Source organism: Podarcis melisellensis (genome assembly GCF_964234715.1).
Source record: "Podarcis melisellensis genome assembly, chromosome: 2".
Taxonomy (NCBI): Eukaryota; Metazoa; Chordata; class Lepidosauria; order Squamata; family Lacertidae; genus Podarcis; species Podarcis melisellensis.
The window spans coordinates 100794860-100819009 of record NC_138529.1 but is presented as its reverse complement, the minus strand read 5'-3'; the positions used below and the strand labels follow the sequence as shown (position 1 = coordinate 100819009).

At 42.6% G+C, this 24150-nt stretch overlaps 1 protein-coding gene across 3 annotated transcripts in view; it reads right to left on the bottom strand.

Moving 5' to 3' along the window:
* FHIT (fragile histidine triad diadenosine triphosphatase) overlaps positions 1-24150 on the bottom strand; it is a 1051187-nt gene that overhangs the window by 988029 nt on the left and 39008 nt on the right. For all 3 annotated transcript variants that reach the window (XM_081903438.1, XM_081903436.1, XM_081903435.1), the window contains exon 2: positions 15467-15514. The gene's annotated coding sequence lies outside the window, so the exon portion shown is untranslated. The remainder of the gene's footprint in view (positions 1-15466; positions 15515-24150) is intronic.

Here is a 24150-nt window from a genome sequence, read left to right as displayed (position 1 = left end):
GCAGGGCCATCCACCTGTCAATCACAGGACATCAGGTGACTGCCATGTTGGCTGTCCCAAAGCAGCACCAAGCAGCTTGAGAAAAGGATGGCCGAGCCATCCAAAACTCACACACCCCGGCAGATCCATGCTTTGAATAGTTTTTGACCGAGGCAGATTAAAGCAATCTGCATGCCCAACAATACACAAATACATACATTGCCTTGATGGCTGTGGTACAGTGGTACCTCAGGTTAAGTACTTAATTCGTTCCGGAGGTCCATTCATAACCTGAAACTGTTCTTAACCTGAAGCACCACTTTAGCTAATGGGGCCTCCTGCTGCTGCTGTGCCGCTGGAGCCCGATTTCTGTTTTCATCCTGAAGCAAAATTCTTAACTTGAAGCACTATTTCTGGGTTAGCGGAGTCTTTAACCTGAAGCGTGTGTAACCTGAAGCGTATGTAACCTGAGGTACCACTGTATATGTTTGCAAGAAGATCTGAGGCACAAATCTACTACGACTTACCTAAGGTAACAGTCCCAAATTAAAGCCACTGGGCGGTTGTGCAAGAGGCAAAATATGTGTTCCTGGGCGATGGTGCCCTGAAAAGAAAACCACCTGTGGAATACTCACCTAAGTAGCTGCATCTTTCAGAATGCCCTGAGCACATTTCGTTGTATATATATTATGCTTTCACCAAGATCGCAAGGCCCTTAAGAGAATATAAAAAGCTTGTTATTTCTGGATATGACTGATATGTTTGTGCCCTTAACGAAAACATCCCAGGCCAAAAATTATTAGAAAAATATCAGCATCCCCAATGGGCTTTGGCGCAATCTAATTAGGCACCCCAACATTCAATTTTGTCAGAAAAGACTCTGACAACCTAATAACCAGATTGTCACTGCATGACATTGAAAAATGATATTGTGCTTTCTGGCGCTGTGTTTTCTAGCATTGTTCTCTGCCAGCCTCCCATAAATCCCATCAGTTTGCAGCAATATTTAAATCTCCTTTTTTCCCGGCTAACAAAGTTACCCTGGCACTATTCCTGCTTCATTTTCGTCAACATTCCAACTGAAACTTGGAAACACCATGCATGTAATTTCAAGCGTAGAATCCTGACATGGCGATGGGCTTTAAAGGCAAAGTGTGAATTTTGCTTTTTAAAAAAGCAAAAAAGCTAACAAGCAACATCTCCAATGGAGATGAAAAGAATGGACATTCATTGTAGAACTTCGCTGGTTTACAGCCAGGTGATCCCTGTTAAATAGGTGATAATGAAAGCACTGCATGAATATGGTGTGATTATAGCAGTGCCAAAGTTCTGAAATAATAATGTGTTGATACCATAGGATTAAAAAAAAAAAAAGACACTGGTAGATTAAGAATTGAAACATGTGCAGCACAAGCCTATGTATGTCTACTAAAAAGTAAACAACACTTATCCCAACATTTGATTTAAATCTTGATCATTTATAAGTGCACAGTTCACTCACTAGCTTAGAAGCCACTTATTTCTGAGGCACTGGGAGATTGCTAGTGAGTCATGGAAGTCCATGATAATTTTATTAGTTATTTTATACTACGTGGTTCATTAAAAGAATTTTATGTATTATATATTTGACACACCTTTGAGATTACCAATGTTCCAGTTGCCTCCTCCAACCTGCCAGTGAAAATGCGGTGGAAACTGGTCTTCTGACTGCCCACCTGCCATGAATGTATCACCAAGCTAAGGTGGGAGGATATATGAGCAGAGGATGACCCAGATGATCAGGAGTCTTGAAACCAGGGAGTTGGGTATGTTTAGCCTGGAGAAGAGGAAACTGAGAGGAGATTTGATTGTTGTTGTTTAGCTGTTTAGTCGTGTCCGACTCCTCGTGACCCCATGGACCAGAGCACACCAGGCACTTCTGTCTTCCACTGCCTCCCACAGTTTGGTCAAACTCATGCTGGTAGCTTCGACAACACTGTCCAACCATCTCGTCCTCTGTCATCCCCTTCTCCTTGTGCCCTCCATCTTTCCCAACGTCAGGGTCTTTTCCAGGGAGTCTTCTCTTCTCATGAGGTGGCCAAAGTATTGGAGTCTCAGCTTCAGGATCTGTCCTTCCAGTGAGCACTCAGGGCTGATTTCCTTAAGAATGGATAGGTTTGGAATCCGAGACCAGGGAAGAGCGACGGCGGAATAAGATTGGAAAAAAATTAAAGACTATTTAAAGAAATACTCAAGAATTAGTGAATGTTAGATTGATGTTGAATGAGAAAAAAGAGGGGTTAATAGCGATAATGGTTAAGTGAAAGAAATGGAATGTTTTTATAATTAACTTGAAAATAAGGGAGGGATTTGTTAATTAATTAATTTGACACGAGAATAAAGAAAGGGGAGGTATGAGGAAGTCGGGAGAGTAAGGAACATGAAATTAAGAGTTTGAAATTATACGTGTTGTATGTTCTTTATTGTGTTATTTTTTGTGTTATGGATGGAAAATTGAATAAAAATTATATCAAAAAAAAATGGATAGGTTTGATCTGATAGAGGTTTTCAAATATCTTAAGGGCTGTCACACGGAAGATGGGCAAAGCTTGTTTTCTCCTGCTCCAAAGGTTTGGACAGAAACCAATGGGTTCAAGCAAGGAGATTCGGACTAAACATCAGCAAGAACTTTCTGACAGTAAGAGGTGTTCGACAGTGGAACAGACTCCCTCGTAAGGTGATGGACTCTCCTTCATTGGAAGTTTTAAGTAGAGGTTGGGTGGCCCTCTGTCAAGGATACTTTAGTTGGGATTCCTGCATTGCAAGGGGTTGAGCTAGGTGACCCTCAGACTGCTTTCCAAGTCTAGAATTCTATGATTCTACGAGAGGGAACCCAGAGTAACTGCAGAGATAAGCCACACACCCTGCTCTGAACTTGGGAGGTGAGCAAGAAAGCTGGGAATAAGCCCCTGGCTTTTCATGCAATCTAAGATAAGAGGAGGAGCAGGACCCTGGCAACCACAATTTTGACTTGGCTAGTTAACACCAGCCACAGTTTGCAGAATCCCAATCACTCTTACACAAGTTTAACTGTTATGGCTCCCTCCAAATAATCCAAGGATTTAGCAAAGTTTGGGTGCTGATAGTTCTCTGGTGGAGAACCCTAGGTATCCCTACCACACAGAGAACTACAATCCCATAGATTCCTTGGGGGATTTAACCAGTCTGTATTGTTGATATGCCCAAAATGTGAGCATGGTTTCCCCGTCTGATTTCCTCTTTCCCTCTTCCCTCCCCTTGCAATGCGTGCTTGGATCCCGTCAGGTCAAGTGCCAATCCTCATGCAATTTAAAAGATGAGAGTCTATGTGCCAGTTGTTGGTGCTGTCAAATCGATAAAACAATTCTTTGTTTTTTTCCACAAGTATTTCCTTGCCCAGGAGGCCTTACAGTAAACAAAGTGGACTTATTTGTACTCAGTTCTCGCTTCTTTCTGGAAATCTGCTTGAATTAAGGGCAACAAACAGAAGTACGAAGATTGACAGACACACTATCTGTCTCTTTTCGAACTGAAGAAGTTTTGAGTACAGTGCTACCTCGGGTTACCGGTACATACACTACAGGTTACATACGCTTCAGGTTACAGACTCTGCTAACCCAGAAATATTACCTCAGGTTAAGAACTTTGCTTCAGGATGAGAACAGAAATTGTGCTCCGGCGGCGCAGCAGCAGCAGGAGGCCCCATTAGCTAAAGTAGTGCTTCAGGTTAAGAACAGTTTCAGGTTAAGAACGGACCTCCGGAACAAATTAAGTACTTAACCCGAGGTACCACTGTACTGTTTAAAATAACCTAAGGAGCCTTACTAGGGAATAGTTTGGGAACTCTGGTTTTAGGGCAATCGTCGTTTGGGAATCATTATTGCAGCTTTCAGGAATTAACAAACAATTTTCTTCCCTCATCTGCTATCTTGGTACAGTTCAAAAAGTAACGATAAGAAAAAGAGTGTACTAAGTGCCCTGCTATACTTTCTCTCCCATCCCCACACTATCACAAACTCTAAGACTAGCCTAATAGCTGCAGCCTCAAGACCTCCCTGCTAATGGGAGCTAGAAACCAATATGGCATACAGCTTGAAAATTGCAAACTTCGCTTTCAAGTAGTATAAAGCATTAATCCCTAACCTTACCAATATGAAACGGGCTCCTGAAATCATGTGATAATTACGCTTTCAATGAAGTGGTTACTCTAAAAACCAATACAGGCTTCTAATCATTGAAAGTCTAGCAGGGTCAAATGGGGGGGGGGTGGAGAGAAAGCCTGGTTTTCCTACCTGGTGGTGACAAATGTCCTGAATTTCACCTGGCCACATGCCCGCTGTTCTACAACGAGCAATGCCAATTGAGCAAAAAGGCTAGAACCCATTTGCTGCACCAGTGATTGCAATGCTTGCAGCTCGGCATATTCGGGTACAATTTACTTACGAGTAAACATATTTTACTCGTAAATAGGGATGCGGGTGGTGCTGTGGGTTAAACCACAGAGCCTAGAACTTGCTGAACAGAAGGCTGGTGGTTTGAATCCCCGTGATGGGGTGAGCTCCCGTTGCTCGGTCCCTGCTCCTGTCAACCTAGCAGTTCGAAAGCACGTCAAAGTGCAACTAGATAAATTGGTACCGCTCCGGCGGGAAGGTAAACGGTGTGCTGCTCTGGTTTGCCAAAAGAGGCTTAGTCATGCTGGCCACGTGACCCAGAAGCTGTAGGCCGGCTCCCTCGGCCAGTAAAGCGAGATGAGCGCCACAACCCCAGAGTTGGCCACGACTGGACCTAATGGTCAGGGGTCCCTTTACCTTTACCTTTAAACATATTTAGGATTGCAGCCTTGGGCATCCTAACTGCCATTACAACATTTAAATCGTCACCTACTAAGAATTTTAAGAATTCCAAGTACATGTAGGATATTGAACCACATGCCTCTCGCATATCCTGAAAAGGCTGGCTATTACTGAGCACTGAGCAGCCCATGAACTGATGATTTAATGGAATTGAAAAGCCAACAGCAGCCCACATCAGAATGCAAAATCCAAGCATAATTCTTGATGCAGAAGAATGCCCATGTTGCCCCATTATCAGCCTGTTTGCCAGAAAGCCTAAACCTGAGTTTCCCCCCAGACCTGGCCCTGCTTCACCTGTCCCCACCAATCTATCACAACATGCTGACAGCACCCACCTGTTGACGTACTAGAAGATTTAATGAGCCTGCACACTTCTCACAATGATTGTCATTCATAACCAGCGGCATAGCATGGGTTGCCAGTGCCCGGGACCGAGCAGAGAGAGGAAAACGGACAGAGTACACCTATGCATTCAACTTCCTAACAGTGTCCATGACACCCAAGAGATTGCAGCTGCAGAGATAAGAAAAGAAGAGTCGTCCCATTGTCTGGAGAGGTCACTTCCTGGTTCACATAGAGAAGCTGTTTTCAATGGATCCCAGCAATAGAACCGCACAACTGTATTGAAGCAGTTTCAGGTGTTGAAATTTTGCAACCCCTAACAATTTTGTGCCCGGGGCAACCAGCCTTGTAGCCCCCACAACGCTACACCACTGTTCATAACCAACGCATGATAGTGCCTCCATGCTTCTTTACATCAACAGCAGCCATTTTGAAACCTACATACTTTGACTTAAAAATCGTAAGGTGTTTGTACACTGCCCCTCACTGACATTTATCCCATGGCAGCTTACAATACAACTTCAAAAACCATAAAATATTTTTAACCGTAAAGCAATTAAGTAGCAAGGTGGGAACGCAACAATGGAAGGAGAAAACTACCACTGCAGTAGATAGAAGGGGATGGCGGTGAAGAAAGCCAGCTAGCTGGCTCAGATCACAGACCAACAGCAGGGTACACAACCTTCCCCAACCTGGTGCCCTCTAGATGTTGTTGAACTACAACTCCCACCATCCCCAACTATAGGCCCCACAGGCTGGAGGTTGATGGGAAGTTGGGAGTCCAAAATCATCTGGAGGGGTGTGGGAGGCTGATCTAAACAGACCCAAGAAACCAGGTACAAAACACCACCCATTTTGTCCATGTGCAATTGTGGTGAGCAGTGATGAAAGGAAATTGCATGCTTTTCTGAACTCCTAGAACATCTTGTTGGTACTCTAAGCACAGCAATGAATGTGAAATGGATGAAAATTGCTCTGTGCCCAGGTGAACCTGCCCACTTTAATCGCTGGCTACAAGCTATCCCAAGCACAGAATATAAAAACAAGTTCCAGAAAACGTTGCCGGTGCTATTACTACATGTGCGGGCAACAAAATGTGGAAGCCAGGAACACGGGAGGTAGGGGAATATTTGCCTATTTATACTACTTAAAATGCACTGCAGATGAAGTACAGGATGTCTTTTCCATCACATCAACAAACTGAATTTCAATGTGTTCCGTATTTCCTTCCATTTTTTAATCACAGGAAGGTGCTTCCTGGGTTGGTGCATCTGAAGAAAAAAAACCAAGTGGCTGTGGCTGGTTTTCTTAAGGTGATGTAATGGATATAAGCCATTGTATCAGGGAGTCTGGCTAAGCCAACCACTTCTAATATTGTTTAATTTCCTTTCTCCCCCCCCCCCCAGTCCCCAATGTAATGAGGAAAAACCTCTGGGCTGGAAGGAAAAGCATGAAATATTGCTTTCAAGATTTCCGAAGGAACATTTATGGTGGTGAAAATGTGTTTTCCTCCAACTGATCTGATGTTTGAACTATTTCAGATTCCACATATACACAAGCACATAGGATTTCTGTCCAAGTAATTTAGACATATATATTGCCTTTGCTCTTAGACAGCAGACAAGGCATCATTGACAGCTATTGGTAACTATTATGAACAATTGTTGCATATAACTCTTCAACAGCATTCTTCGCTACTTCTCAACACTGTCAACGGATCTCAAAGTTGTGGACTCAAGTCCCACATTGGGCAAAAAGATTCCAGCATTGCAGAGGGTTGGACTAGAGGATACTCATGGTCCCTTCGGCCCGGTATACCTGAAGGAGCATCTCCACCCCCATCGTTCAGCCTGGACACTGAGGTCCAGCTCCGAGGGCCTTCTGGCGGTTCCTTCACTGTGAGAAGTGAGGTTATTGGGTACCAGGCAGTGGGCCTTCTTGGTAGTGGCGCCCATCCTGTGGAACGCCCTCCCATCAGATGTCAAGGAAATAAACAAATGACTTTAGAAGACACCTGAAGGCAGCCCTGTTTAGGGAAGTTTTTAATGTTTGATGTTTTATTGCTTTATTATTATTAATATTAATAATATTAATATTCTATTGGGAGTCGCCCAGAGTGGTTGGGAAAACCCAGCCAGATGGGCAGGGCATAAATACTAAATTAATTACTACTACTACTACTATACAGTTCTGTGATCTCTATGAATTTATCAATGCTCTTTCTCTCACACACAAAGCACTCTACCTCACACATGTAAAGCCTGTTTTTTTTAAAAAAAAAACAACTATGTGTCTGCAAATATAAACGATCTATATTCTGTTCAATATGATTTTAAAATGCACCCTGAAAAAGTTAGATTCCCACATTCAAACCTGGCTTTACACCAGATAGCCAGCGTGCTGTTGGACCTCTTATTACTACATCATAGATCAAGGGGCAGGACAGAGAAAGGTAGGAAGCTTACAAAAACGTGCACCAGGGAAAAGAGGAGGTCATAAAGGAGAGGTTATATAAAGGGGCTTCCTTCTCCATCACAATTATTTACAGAGCATTCATGTGGCAGTAAATCTACCAGGGCAGCAAAAAGAAAAAATATAAAATATTAAAAAATGTTTAAAAGGAATTAAAAATGAGCACAAAAGAAAGACAAGCATAAAATTCAACTCTATTTCAAAATTAGACAATTCATTTTCAGGGCTAAAATGCCTAAACAAACATACACACACACACACATACATACATACATACATACATTAGCTTGTTCCAAAAAAAACAACAACCCACAATGCACTTGGCACTAGGTAACCCAGCCTCCCTATTTAGCATGATCGTTATTAGGTACAGGCTATTCATTAGTCTGAATGGAAGAAATGGAGGCAGTGAGAGATTTTACTTTCTTGCGCTCCATGATCACTGCAGATGGTGACAGCAGCCACAAAATTAAAAGACGCCTGCTTCTTGGGAGAAAAGCAATGACAAACCTAGACAGCATCTTAAAAAGCAGAGACAACACCTTGCCAACAAAGGTCCGTGTAGTTAAAGCTATGGTTTTCCCAGTAGTGATGTATGGAAGTGAGAGCTGGACCATAAAGAAGGCTGATCGCCAAAGAATTGATGCTTTTGAATTATGGTGCTGGAGGAGACTCTTGAGAGTCCCATGGACTGCAAGAAGATCAAACCTATCCACTCTGAAGGAAATCAGCCCTCAGTGCTCACTGGAAGGACAGATCATGAAGCTGAGGCTCCAATACTTTGGCCACCTCATGAGAAGAGAAGACTCCCTGGAAAAGAAGGGGATGACAAGATGGCTGGATAGTATTCTGGAAACTACCAGCATGAGGTTGACCAAACTGTGGGAGGCAGTGGAAGACATGAGTGCCTGGCGTGCTCTGGTCCATGGGGTCACGAAGAGTCGGACACGACTAAACGACTAAACAACAACAACAACATTAATTAGTCTTTCAAAAACATCTTTCTGTTCCCAGAAGAAGCTGTATAAAAAGAAGCCTACTGCACGCTACAGGGGGTTCAAACTGGGAATTCTGGTGTCCAGTCCTTTGGGACCACTGGACTTCTTTCTAGCACAGCTAAAACAGCAGGATTTAGCTTGCAGGGGTGGATTAATATTTCCATTTTGGTTTCTCTAAGATTCACATTTTTTCCCATTCTCAGTGTGAGTTTCCCACAATTCCTTATCAATTTGCAACGTTACAGAAAACTCACCAGCATTGTAACACAGAGAGGTGTTCTTGATGGGAGCCCTATTCAGAACAATTTCTCTTGCAAGGCTGAAGGATGTAAGCAAACCTTATTGCCTGCCCATCACCTACCATGTTTCGCCTTCCCCAACCTGCCAGCACCTGCCCAACGCCACCTGGCCTTCCAAGCCCCCAATTACAAAGAGTAAACAGGACGTACAAATCACTTTCCTAGATTTTTGTGGTTGGTACAGCTCCTCTTTGTGAATACAAGAGAGAGAGAGAGAGAGAGAGAGAGAGAGAGCGCAAAATCCCTGAAAGTTTTTAATGCACTGCAGCAGTCTGGATGTTTAACCTTACAAGCATAGTATATTAGTAAGAAAGGAAGCTTTGTATAAACCAAAAGGATATGCTTGGAGCAGCATTCTTCTTTTTAAAAGAACTTTTTATTGGATTGTATAAACAAGGCTCAAAGGAATAACATATGGTACAAAGACAGCGGTACCTCGGTTCTCGAACGCCTCTGTTGATGAAAGTTTCAGAACCCGAATGCCGAAAACCTGAAAGTAAATGGTTCCGTTTTCAAACACACCTCAGAAGTTGAATGGCTTCTGCTGCGTATTTTTCAATTTTCTCAACTGAATTTGCAGAAACCCCTTTGTGCCTCGGTTTTCGAACGTTTGGGAACTCAAATGGTCTTCCAGAATGGATTACGTTCGAGAACCAAGGTACCACTGCAAATAGACCAAGTCTTCTAATGTCATTCATATACCACAAAAATAGCATAATAAATTTGCGGTAGTATCTACAACATATGGTTCATTATTAGTGGTCAATGTGTAAGTTCTTTGCTCGTGAATTGGTTTCAACAAAAACAAAGGGGAACCAGGATAGAACAGAGTTAGCAGATGACATTCAACAACAGGAGCCCTTGGAGTTGTGCTTAGATTAAGTATGAGCAATAGTCACCTTTCCTCTTACATTAACCAATGAAGCAATATAAAATGATGGACATGAAGATAACAATTTATGTTTAAATGTAAATTCAGATCAACCAGACTGAGTCAAATGCCGATAGGGGTGTGTGTGTTCATTTTCTGAAATACTGGTACATGTTATGATAGTGCTTTTTCTTGAAAAATGTTTAGGGGTACTCTCATTTTTACTCGACAGGGACGCGGGTGGCGCTGTGGGTAAAACCTCAGCGCCTAGGACTTGCTGATCGCATGGTCGGCGGTTCGAATCCCCGCGGCGGGGTGCGCTCCCGTCGTTCGGTCCCAGCGCCTGCCAACCTAGCAGTTCGAAAGCACCCCCAGGTGCAAGTAGATAAATAGGGACTGCTTACCAGCGGGAAGGTAAACGGCATTCTGTGTGCTGCGCTGGCTCGCCAGATGCAGCTTGTCACGCTGGCCACGTGACTCAGAAGTGTCTGTGGACAGCGCTGGCTCCCAGCCTATAGAGTGAGATGAGCGCACAACCCTAGAGTCTGTCAAGACTGGCCCGTATGGGCAGGGGTACCTTTACATTTTTACTCAAGAAAAACACCATTTTATACTGCAAATCGGGGAAAATAAATACAATAAATGGACAACAGTACAAAGATTTACAAAATGTTTAGGGGTATGCATACCCCTGTGTCTGTCCCCCCCAGAAAAAAGCACTGTGTTATGAAATTAAACCACACTGGTGCAAAGCCATCTTTCCTGATCTGACCACATGTCTTTGGAGCAGTATTCCGAATGGATTCAGTAGACACTTGCAATCACCACACATAATGAGAAAATAAGTGCTGCTTCTTTAAATAGATGCATACATATTTTATTGCTCAAGTCTCTAAACATAGAAAACTGGTTGTTATATAGTTTGATTTCTGAATACAAATAAAAGATTAAGTATGGATGCGCAGCCACCGCGCACCCCCCCACCGCCCACATTTGTGTGTGTGTAGATGTGTACATAAGCTTGCCTTTTGTAGCATTTTAAAAGATTCTTATGGAGTGAGGGTTAAGCTGGGGCAAAGCAATTTGGCACGCTTGCCTTGGATTTTAACAGGGAAAGCAAAGCAGACCTGAGCTGACCTTAACAAAACTGAGGCGGAGATGCAACTTGTGGCTTGCTGAAAGCAAGCAAAAATTATTCAACAAACAGTTATCTTGTGTGAAATCATTAAGTCCTGTGATTACTGCATTTACAGGCTGCCAACCACATGCCTTTTATGAATACGGCGTGATCAAAAATCAAGCAAAAAACAGGATCCCTAGAGCTACGGACGCTGTACCAGCCCACTGGAATCCTGATTATTGCCTTTGCCTCCTTATAGCACCTGACCTCAATGTAGTCTCATAAATTGCTTTTGCTCTCAGGTTTCCAAAGCAGTTTGCCATGCAGCATGGATCTCTCAGCTCAAAAAAGAAGCATAGATGAGGCATAAACTTTCTTTCCTAAACCTAATTCGGAGTGTACTCTTAATAGGGAATATTTAATATTTAATGCTGTATCGTTTTTAACACTTGATTGGGAGCTGCCCAGAGTAGCTGGGGAAACTCAGCCAGATGGGCGGGGTATAAATAATAAATTATTATTATTATTATTATTATTATTATTATTATTACACTACATAGGGGTGTTCCTGGTAGGTGCCCTGCAACTATGAAATTTCCTTCTTCTGAAAGGATTGCCCAAGTCTGAATATTATCCAGAAGCAGCACAACATATGTATATTTTTGTTTCACAATTTGGGAACTAGCAGAAGGCTTGTTCTGAATGTCTTCACCAACCCGGTGTCCTCCAGAAGTTTGAATTGTAGTCCAAAACGCCAGGAGGGCAAAGCCTGGGTTTATTAATCAGGCTTAATCCAGAGAAAAAACTCTGCTACCACAATGGGGATCGCCTGTTTCTTCCCCACTGAGTCTCTTGTGTCCCCCATCACCACCCACCCAAGTTGACTCTCCCAAACAATGTTGGGAATATGGTGCAGGAGGCAGCAACAAGGGGGCACAAACAGATGTGCTACCCACACAAGGGACCCTCTGGATCGCAGCCTCTCTTTCTGCTGCAGTTCCAGGTTTAGCAACTGCAATACCAATAGCAATTGCTTTCTGGATATAAGGAGCAGAAAAGAGTAAAGGGAGGGAAGAAGGCACTCAGAAGATGGTTACAAGACAATCTAATTTGGAGATAATGAACCAAAGTGCATGTACTCACTCAGGCACAAGCCAGGAGATGCGAGTGACAAGCTATTATTTGTCTAAATGCAATTCCAATGCAAAAGATCATCAGTTTATAAAGATTTCTCCCCCACTCACCCCCCTCTCTCTCTTAACTAATCAACACATAACTATATATTGGTGATAGATCACTATCAAAGGATTCTGGAAAAGCAACACATTACAACAACAACAAAAGTCGGGGAGGGGGGATGCTATGAATCAGTCAAAGAAAATGTATTTAGGATGAAGTACAACTTTAAGGAGAGATAGTTTTCCCAAGCAGTGGGCGGGGGACAACAACAGCAGCAACAGGAAACCAGATACAATATTTGTAATGCTCTATTTATATAAAAGTTACAAGTTAAACAGGTATCACGGGGTTGCTAATTCAAGCCCACGTAGGATGTACCAGATTAAGGAAGCAGTCCCATGGCAAGATCTGCTGGGATGAACATTTTAGGATGCCAGCGGGCCTCTGGTTCAGCCAGCTGGTTCCTGGCTCTGCTAAATCCTTGATCCCAGCTCAGTTGAAGAAATGCCAGAGTAACTTGCTCATCCCAGGGCTCCACCAGCTGAGCTGAAGCTGGTTGAAGCAAGTCCAGTGTAAATCCTCCCCAAAGGGTTATTTCAGCACCATGGAGAGTGCTGAATCCGAAGCCCATTCTGCTCAGTCATGTGACCTGGCCTCTTGTTTTCTTCCTGCCAGGTTTTGGCAAAGCAGCAGCAGCAGCCTCACCACTGAAAGAGGTTTGGATCTGGTGTGACTTTACTCCCAATTAACTTACACCAACTTGCTTCATGCCAGCTTCTTGTGAAAAGGGTTGCTCCCTTACTGTGGTATATTTTTATATTTTTGGCTTTTTTGATCTGCTGCATACCACCTTAAGTGTCTCGCATTGAGCCGGGAAGGAACATATAGAAATGTTTTAATAAAATAAACAGAAAGGAAGAAATTCAAAATCCAATTTCAAAGCTGACGAGCTCATGTGTTCCGACTACACTCCACAGACTGTGTCCAAATAACGTTTCACTTGCTCGCATATTTTGCCCCATCAATAAGTGCTCGAGGATGTGAGATTAACTCTGGTGCCCTTCATCTCTATTTGCAGCCTTGTTATTCGATCAATCAGTCTCACTTTGCTGCATTATTATTATTGTATTATTAAACATGTCTGGGAAATGTAATTGGCGATCAATTCATAGATTGGCAAGAGTTTTCCAGCCAAGTCAAGAGCACAATCATACATCTTTGGGCAGACGTGCTAAGATGACACTTCTTTAATTGCCATGTGTTGGGACACACAGGGAAGTTTAAGACATGTTGGCTGTTCAGAGCTAGTTGCACATGTCCAAACACATAAGCAGCTGTTGCTGTACAGATGTGCTTGTTTCTTCCTCCAAAGGTGTCCTTTCTAGAAACATTTCCAACATACTACAACCAGTTCTTTTTTTGCTTCCACCCATAGAACAGTCTGACTCTACATATAAACTGTTTAAAAAAAATCAATTTAGTGAACCATAAAATGCAAATACGCTTAGGGGGAAAAAATAAATACTGCTCACAGAACAAACCATAGCATGGATTTGCTTCCTGTCTATTACATAAATCTGTTGTTTAACCAATGTTTTCAGTCGTTGATCACACTAGTTTACAATTGATGGCATTCCAAGACTAATAACTCACATATCACTGCATAATGTAACAATCTTCAGTTTCTAAATCTGCAATTTATGTTTTAGGCTGCTTTAATTATCTCAGTTCCCAATTCCAACATTTACCTCTTTGGAGACTGAAAAGAAATAAGCTCACCACAGAAACAAAGAACTGTTGCTCAAGCTGAATACGAAATTACAGGATATTTTAGACCACTCTTAGGACCTTTGCCACGAAAAGGAGGTGTCTTGCACATTACATAACAGTTTTAAGGACTCTGATAGCTTTGCATTTCCCCAATTTCCCAAAAGATACAACTTAGTGCTGCATTTCTGACAGGGCCGGCCCTATTGTTAGACGAAGTGAGGGGGCTGTCTCAAGTAACTAATTTTTGATGTCATGGATGGGAAGCAAACGGTTAGTTGCTTTAAAATACTTGAATACATTCCATCAGAGAAGAGGAGAAGTCTATGTGGGGTGGTTGGGATATTCTTTTGGGTGGGGGGTTTGCCTCAAGATGCCAAAGTTACTTGTCTAGCCTTTGGAACGACGCTCGCTGATTGGGAAGGGGCTGCCATTTGCTGCACTGCCTCGGGCAACAAAGTATATTCAGCTGGCCCTGTTCTCCGGTATTTGTTTATTTGTCCTTTGGTGGCTTACTCCTTCCCATTTCAGAAAATACATCCAGCAATATGTTCCCGAGCAGAGACGTATAGCAGCAGGACAGCCTACCCTTAGCTCACCTCCAATGAAAGATACTCCTCATGCTTCTAATGAGTGGGCTGTTGCGCTATTGGTAACTCTAAGAATCTCCCCGATTCGGAGCGCACAGGTTAGCTTGAACGAGTGGTCCGGTTTATTCCGATGCAAAGATCATAAAATTGCAGTCAAAAAACCAAAATGCAAATGCTTGCTCCAGGCAACGTAACAGGCAGCTGCACAATCAGAAAGCCAAGACCAAGCCTTGGCTTTCAGATCGTGGATTGTCTAGGGTGAAACAAGCCAAGTATTATGGTTTGCTGCTCCCACTCACTGCTAGGGAGCCATGAAGTAGGCGAAATTGGCCCACTCCGATTAAGCCATTAACCATGGGTTACCATGGCGTGCGAATGAGGCCACGGGGTGTGGTATAAGATAAGGGGAAGGAGCTTCTACTCCAGCATCTATCCACAAATCAGTTTTATGTACTTAATGACCAGCTACAAAGCCAGGAGGACTTTGCAAGCAATAATCTTCCCCCCCTTCCTTTCTGCAGAGCTGTTCGCTATCCGATATTGCCTATCACAATAAATTAAACACAATCAGATTAAAACGCCACTCAGCAGCCCACTTTAAATGCATTATTTTGCCAGCTAGCTTTATTCCGCTATTGACCAAGAGCAATACCAGTTCATGCAGGACCTTTTGTTCTCTATTCTGTAGCATTAATCTTAGCGCGCACGCGGCTACACAGTAATATCTCAGCCACCGAGAACAAAGCGCATGTCAGCTAACAACCCGAAATTTGGCCATCCTCAGCACATCAGCATGTTTTGTTACGCTTTTCCCTCTAACTGCGGCGTGGCGTTTTGTGCAAAGAGGGGACAGCCGCGTGGGTAAAAGAAGTTGTCCTGTCTGCTCTGTCACTAATCTGAGTACTTAAATCCCCGAATAAAAGAAAAATCAATGCAGCACGGCAATGTTTGCTAATGCAATGTAATAAACACACTTACCTTAGAGAGTATTCTCAATGGATTTCGCTTCTTTGCTATGTTTCAAGGCTGCAAAAGGATAAGAGAGGAAAAGAGGAAGCATTGAGCTGCCTGCCAATTAAACGGGAACATTTGCTCTATAAATTAGTAGCCACGTTTTAACCTAAGTCCAAGCTGAAGGAGTTTTCAGGGAAACAGAGCTCAGTTTTTCTAACCCAAAGCCTGTAAGCTATACGCTCAGCTCTAAACAAGGGAACTTGAAACATTTGCTGCCACTTTCAAACTCTTTCATCCCATCATCAGAGTGACAGACAATACTGAAGATGAGACATAGGCAGGTGGAAGTTTGGAGAAAAGGCCCATGTCTATATAGATTTGTGCCAATATTCCACCTATGTATAGGACATGGACAGCTGCTGCCCATTCAACAGCTTCACTGCCATATGTTAACCACAGCATGTGTCACCATGGCCAGATCCAACTTTTCAAGGAACAGCCAAAGCTGGAGTATTACCCCGGCCTCTCCTTCTTCCTATCTCAAGGCAGAGACAGGTTTCTTTTTTGCTTAAGCTTCTCTATAAAGGACAGTGAGACTTTGGAGCCTCAAATCCTCTCTCACTCTTACCATTGCATCATAATCAGCCGTTTAGCTTTGATGAAGCCACTGCTCTAAGGCAACAAAAGCGGGAACTGTAAAGTGTTTGGGTGATAGTACTCTGAGTAGACCCACTGAAATCAAAGGACTTTAATGATTTCACCGCTCCAAGTACTAGCGACAGGCACAAGGGAGAAACATTCTTAGCAGTCTGCATAGTAGCCATGAATTACTTATGCATCTGAACATCTGAAGACCAGAGGAGCAAGCAAACAATTACTTAATCACATCTGCCTTTATTCAGATGTTGGACTATAAAATGGTTTGCATGCCCGAACCTGCTAGCTTCACAAGCCATGGTTTGTTTTTGAGCGGTTGACAAACCTGGATTTGAAGCTGGTTTGCAAACAGCAATTTGGGCTAGCTGTGGTTTGCTGTTATGTCAGAAGTCACCGTTATTTATTTATTCATTCATTCATTTTCATTCAATGCTTATATACCGCCTCTCTCTCAAAGTAAGAAAACCAAACTAGTTAGAAACAATAGTTAAAAGGCAATAAAACCCATTTAGAACCAGCATTGAAATACCTAATGCCTTGATAGCAGTCCAGTGGTCAACATCATCTGCACTTGGTTTCTAAAAGCCTGCCTGAAGGGGAAGGTCTTAGCCAATCTAACCTCTCTTGGGAGGGAATTCTACAGTATGGGAGCAGACACAGAAAGGACCGTCTTTCGTGTCACTACCAACGATGCCTTTGATGTTTAGGGAACAGAGAGAAGGTGCTCGTCCTTCTTAGCGCGTGGGCAGGTTCGTAAAGGGAGACAGGATCTTTCAGGTAACCCAAGCCTGCTGCATCAGACCAGTGACCCATCTACCAGTGGCAGATCTCAAATCTCAGAGGCACCCTGTGCAATGCTAAAATTTGTCGTCGTCCCCATCTCTCTCACTCTGTTCCCACAACACTGTTGTGGCAGTGCGGCAGCCAGTGAGGATGAACCGGTTGTGCTACCTTAAAACACCCTTTGCATCTATTCCAGCATCCTGCCAACCAGACAGCCCCATCGGAAACCCACAACCAGGACTTGAAGCTCAATGATGAACAGATAGAAAATAGAGACAACAAGCAACAAAGCATTGTTTGGTTGCTCTACATTTGAAAGCTCAAGTCGACAATGTGGGCCATGAGTAGGCAAACTAAGGCCCGGGGGCCGGATGTGGCCCGATCGCCTTCTAAATCTAGCCCGCGGACGGTCTGGGAATCAGCGTGTTTTTACATGAGTAGAATGTGTGCTTTTATTTAAAATGCATCTCTGGGTTATTTGTGAGGCATAGGAATTCGTTCACCCCCCCCCATAAAAAAATATATAGTCTGGACCCCCACAAGGTCTGAGGGATGAGGGACAGTAGACCGGCCCCTTGCTGAAAAAGTTTGCTGACCCCTGGTGTGGGCCCTTAACTATGGTTTGGGCAAATCCTGGTTTGGTCTCCTATCTATACTGAGTCAGTGGCAGGAAGAAGGGAAGAACAAAAGGTGTGGAATAATATTTGTAGCATATTAACATCTAGAGAAAAATGAGAGAGGTGACTTGGTGACTTTTTATGCCTGTTTCAGATTTTCTCAGGTGGATAGAGGTAGTATCACCAACATGTGAAGTAAGGGAAATAATGTAGAGTTCCCCATTTTTTCTAAAGCCAAGAGATAGTACGAAGAACACTGAAAATCCTCAAGCACAGCCTTAGGCTCATGACCTGCAGGAGCCTAAAGCACTCAAAATATGACCCCTAAACTCTGTGCTAAACTCTGGATCTTCAATATACATGCAAAAGATTTAAACTCTGGAGTACTATAGAGTTTGCACACCAGCAAGTTCTCATAACAAATAACTCTGCTACAGCCGTATTTGCGGGCTCCAGAGCAATACGGAATTAATGTGTGTTTTGAAGACAGCTGGTGGCAGTGCTGTATACAAGTTTAGTAGGGGTGGCATATTCAATTTGAGCCGTGTCTCATCTGGTTCCCGTTAAGATAAAAATTTGAATGCCTTTCACTGGAGCATCCTCTGATGTGCTGGCCAAGTCTCAAATCAAAATATCTATGAGCATTTACCTGCATTCTGTAGCGTATTCACTCTCCTTCACACAGACTTATTGTTCTATTTGATTATGGAAGCATGCACAAAGCCCTTCAGATTCGAAGATGAATGCAGCTAGATAAAAACAGATTTACTCTGAATATTAAGCAGCCAGAGCATCTCAGCCAAGTCTGGGTTAAAGTAATTTAACTTCGTTTTCTTCCCTTTTTTATAATATAATTTTTATTCAGAATAACGTGAAACAATGCAAACAACAAATAATGGATTTTGGCCACCGGATACAGTCATGCAAAACACAGTCATGACATGTGTAAGGCAGAAAATAATAGAAGCATGTTAAGTAAATTACTTTTTTTTTTTAATATGATCCTTCCGCAGGTAAGGATTAGTAAATTACTAAGCCAAAAAGACATATGAGTTACAGGGGGTCTAGGTTCCTCCAGGCGACAGTTAATAAAAGAAAAAGAATCATAGAATTGGAGAATTGGTAGGGTCCCTGAGGTGTCATCTAGTCGACTTCCTTGCGATGTGGGAATCTCAACTAAATCATCTGTGAGATATGGCCACCCAACCTCATCCAAATAAACATAAACCAATCAGGATCTTCTTTTGTTTCTCCATGAATCCCTCTACACTACAGCATTGTGCAAGTTTGCCAGTCAAAGCCAAAGCACCAGACCCTTTCATACTCGTGAGAGCACTTGCAGTTGTCTGAAAACAGTTTGGTCTCAGTTCCTCTCACCGAGTATCAAGCTGTAACTTCATTTTCAAAGACAACAAGTTGTTTCTGTTTGAATTTAGGGTATAACAACATTCCACTGAATAATAAGCATGGGGGCTGCATACAAACAATATGTTTAAAGCACACACAGAGAGACCAGAACCCTGGGCACTGTGCTTTGTTAAGGGTGCTGGGAATTGCAGCTCTGTTACGGGTAAAATAGTTTCCAGGATTCGTTCAGGGAGTGCCTAAAATGTATGGTGTGTATGCAGGCATTGTTGGTGCCGCAACCACAGCCCTATGTCGGATTTTTTTATTTCCACGTCATTCCATTTAGTGGCAGTTAAAGGGCTAGGCTTGGGCTAGCTGCCATTCTGTACCTTCCCTCCCAGAACTCTCTAACAAAGCTTATTTTTCTCTTCCCTTACCCCGCCCCTTTTCCATTTGTATTGTCTGTTGCACTGTCTGTATCACTGTATTAAATGATGAACTGCCTGGAGTGCCTTGTATGAGATCAGGGATGGGGAGCTTCCAGCAGCTCTTGTCACCTTTGACTTTTGGCCACAGTCGCTGGGGCTAATGGGGACTTGGGAGTCCAAATGGACCTTGGGAGCGCCAAGTTCCCCACCTCTGAGCTAGATAGTACAAGAAGAAAAGGTGCAAATCAACAGCAGGCTGAAGATTTGGGTGGCACCTATTATGCAGTTCTCATGGGCATGAAGCCTCCTTAGTGGTAAAGAACACAGGCATAAATCTCTGCAGAATCAGACCCCCCCTAATTGAACTGATTGCACAAACTTAAGGGCCAATGAGGTAGGCAAATATTGATGTTGCCATATTTAATTTAGGAGGGAAATCAGAGTTAACCAGTTTATTGTTGTAAACAAAGGCATTTGGTTAAATGAAAGTTCCATCAAAGCTTAATAGCCAAATTCAAGTGAACATAAAGTAAAGGCTTATGTACTTTCTGTGGTTTCTATAACGGCTAATCTAATAACTCTAAATGGAGTGTTATTGTTTATTCCTTTGCCTCCATTCCATTAATTAGATAAAGCAATCTGACAGTTACAGTACTTGGGAGTTTTATTCTACTAAGTGATTTTAAAGGCTTCTCATACTCTAACAAAGTCATGACTTGAATGACTACGAGAGCCCCCCCCCTTTTTCTTAAAACACACACACACCACACGGCTAGAAATGAACCTGCGCACACTCCACCCAGAATTGTCAGAGGATGCTAAAGCACCGCCTCCTCTGTGAAGGCACGACTATTAATTGTGCTTACAGAAATTTAATTTTCAAAGTACCTCTAAGCATTTCCTGTGCTTTCTTACGAAGTTATTGTTGTGTACATTTCTTCCTGCTTTAAAAATGATTGCACATTTTTTTATTATGTTCCTTTAAAGCACTTGTGAGCTTTCAGCGTACAATCTTCCCAAGCTAAAGGAGCTTACAAAAGACAATTGGCTTCGTAAGGATAGCAGAAGCATAGTGATTCCATGTAACTTACAATACAATCCACCTGCAATGCTTCCAGTCCGGGCCAGAATGATCATGCTTTTTACCCATCCACCTGCAATCTCGTTCACAATCGTGCTTGCTCAGCAGAATTTGACCTTGGTACCATTTCATAATCTACAGTGGTACCTAGGGTTACATACACTTCAGGTTACATACGGTTCATTAGTGGTGCTTCAGGTTAAGAACAGTTTCAGGTTAAGTATGGACCTCCGGAACGAATTAAGTACTTAACCTGAGGTACCACTGTATGTCCCTTTAAAAAATGCACAAGAACAAAACCAAAGAAAAAAGAAACCTAAAGCGTGGGGAGGGGCAGCTTCATAATTCAGCAGCATGAAATTCGAAAAACTAGCAGAGGGAGGAAACTGAGTGGAAAGGGAAAGAACAGAGCAGATGGAGGAGGAGGAAGAGGACAGAGGAACAAAGACCCCATTCACACTATACATTTACAGCAGTATCATACCACTTTTTTTAAAAAATCCTGGGAACTGAAGTTTGCTAAGGGTGCTGAGGGTTCTTAGAAGTTTGCCATTATCAGGACCTAGCCTACAATGGATAAACATAGATTGGTCTTTGCAATCCAAGTCGGTGCATTTTGGGGCTTTCCAAAATGTGGTTTGCAATCTTAAGTGGTTTTACCATTCAGGAATGGAATCCTTCAAGGGCTCTATAGTTACAAGTCTCAAGAATCTCAGCCTTCACACCTGTAAATGCTACTGGAATTTGCAGTTCAAGGTAAATCATAGGAAACAAGATGTTGCTACAGTCTGTAGGTGGCACTCATCCACGTTTTTACTCAGAGTAGGCCTGTTGAAAATCATGGCCCTAATTTAGTCCTGAAACGTAAGTTGTACACCACCTTCTGGTCCCCATCCCTTTTCTCTGTCTGCCTTCTCCCCTCCGCATTTATTCTGCCTTAGCCTCTTGGATTCCCTCTTACTGTGTAGATTAGCTAAGAGCTTGCAGATAGAACCGCACAGGGCATGTATGCCAGCTTGGCCTCTAGCAGAAGAATACAACCTGCACTCCTACAAAGACAAGCCAGCACTGTGCCCCTAACCTCTCTGGATTTTATCCACCACTTTGTGGTTTGATTTTGTTTGGGTTGTTTTGTTTGTTTTTTAAAAATATTATTAAGTTGTTCTTTTTTTATTTCTTCACTGAGCTTTCATCGCTGTTCCTTAAAAATATATATTCTTTTAAAAAATCAATAATGCTTCCAAATAATGCAATCTGGATGAATTCAAATTTTGGAACAACGGGTTCTAATTTTGCTTCATTCCATAATTGGCATTTGATCCTGCCACTTTAAAAAAAAATTGCCTACTTTAAATACACTTCTAATGTAACAGAACGTTTAGATAACTTAGGAAGATGAAAAATTGGAGAAGTACTGATATGCAGTTGAAAATAGAATCAAAAGGACGCATGGGAGGGGAATAAGGAGATTCAGAATAATCTCGATATTTTGATTTTGTACTGTTTTATGTTGTGTGTTTATATTTTTGAAAATCAATAAAAAAGATTATATATATATATATAATTGCCTAGTTATTTTGTTCCTATCTATTTATGAATTAGTGTCATGGTGTGTGGGAATCTCTGTTGTCCTCGTTTCAAGTATGTGGCAATCATTCAATAAATATGAGCAGTCAGCATCCTTGGCCTCTGTTCAACTGTGTGAGACGCTAACAAGAGCAAGACAAAAGGTGACAGCGTCTCATCTGTCTGCTCAGACAGTGTAAAAATAATCAAGGTCCTTCTCCCCAAATGAGCTTCCTGGGTAGCTCCAAGCCTTCTTTATTAAACCTCACAAAACGTCGAGCTTACTGGAGAAAGGCACACACTTGCATCCCTGAAGCCAAAACAAAATTTCTCAAATGCATTTCTTCTTCTTCTTCCTCCTCCTGCCTATTTTTTCTTCCACGCACATACATTTCACTGGTAGCCTAGAAAGTGAGCAGCGGGGAGACAGAGAGAGAGAGAGAGAGAGAGAGAGAGAGAGAGAGAGAGAGAGAGAGAGAGGGGAAGGAACTCCCTGCACATTTCATTCACGTAAGGATCTGCAAGCTGTTCTGTATGACAGCTGAGCACTGCGAGCTAAAGCAACTTGTTCCGCCTGTCAGCATCCGAGAACCTACAGCAATGAGATACAATTGTGATGACACCACTGCAGTAGAACTGGGTCAAACTTACGGTCACTTTAAAGCAGAATGTCAACCGTTCCTTTCTACTTCAGTAATTTGATTCAGTGGCACTTGAAAAACCGTTAGAAACTATTAGCTTCATATCTAGGTTCAAAATCAAACTGTGACAAGTGTTAGAAGAATCCTCCCGTGAGCCCAAGGATTGCAGGAATGGTAATGCCAACATGAGTGGCAGATTCCATAGGTTTTCTCCAGCGACATCAAGTGCTTTTCACTCCAAACAGTTCCCTAGTGGGTCATGACGTCGGGCATCTTCCTTGCGTCTGCTATCGGAGTTCTTTTCCACCGCCACCACCACCCCACCCCCCCCAGCTGCACAGGGCAATTAAACCTTCCACATTCTCCTGGCAAATAAAGATAAACATTATCGTCAATAAAATCCAAACCTTATTCCCCCCAATTAGAAATTTGTACCTTTCACCACCGACAAACTCTTGCAACGATAGGAGAGATTTCCAAGAAAAGCCATTTCAAACAAGCAAATCTCCCATCTCGGAATTATTATTATTTTCTAACAACGCACAAATGCAATGTAAGGATATCTGAAACATACTCTGTAAAATAAACAGGCAAGTAATGCCGATAAGATTTACTTGGAAAAACACATTTGCTCCAACTGTGCCAGTTAATCTCACAGGTTTTGTTTCCATTATGTTTTGATAGAAGCAAACTCTTGTACCGAATACAACATTCGTACCATGCATCTGTTCACAGCAAGGGTAATTTGATGTAAACAGCTGATCAGTACAATTTATTAAATACTACACCATAGGTCTACATTATAACCTTCAGCCGCGAACACTTAAGAGGATAACTCTTTCCTAGCCGCCCTTAGAGGTGCAGAATACAGAACACATTCAGTCACCTATTGCTTTGTTTTCAACAATTCTCCCTATCCAAAAATACACACTGGAATTTTCACTCAGAAGAATGCGTGATATACATTTGGAAAGTGCTATATGCCTTCTTCCATTGCTCAGCATGCTTATATATTAAATAAACAATATATCCGCGACGTGTGTAGCAAACTGCAGCCTGTTGGCATGCCCTGGCAAACATGTTTTGAGCTATTTCTCTACAAGTCCAAAAGCACATTGTCAAATTGATGCAGCATACATTTGCTGTTGGCCATCCTCAATGCGGTCACAGATCTGGAATTTCACTTTTCAAAAAGAGAGAAAAAGAGAGAAGAAGAGAACATGGCTTCAATGGGAAATTTATTTAAAATACTTATATAGTCGTACCTCGGGTTACGAAGGTATGCGGGTTGCGCGTTTTCAGGTTGTGGACCGTGTTGAACCCAGAAGTACTGGAATGGGTTACTTCCAAGTTTCGGAGCTCATGCAGGTGCAGAAGCACAAAATGACACCACGCGCATGCGCCAAAGTGCCAAATTGTGTCACGCGCATGCGCAGAAACGGCACTTCAGGCTATGAACGCTGCAGGTTGCGAACGTGCCTCCCGCACAGATCACGTGTGCAACCAGAGGTATGACTGTAATCTCCAAGTCTACAAGATGGCCTGTGGCCAAACTATCTTAAACTGATCTTCTCACATGTGGGGTGTG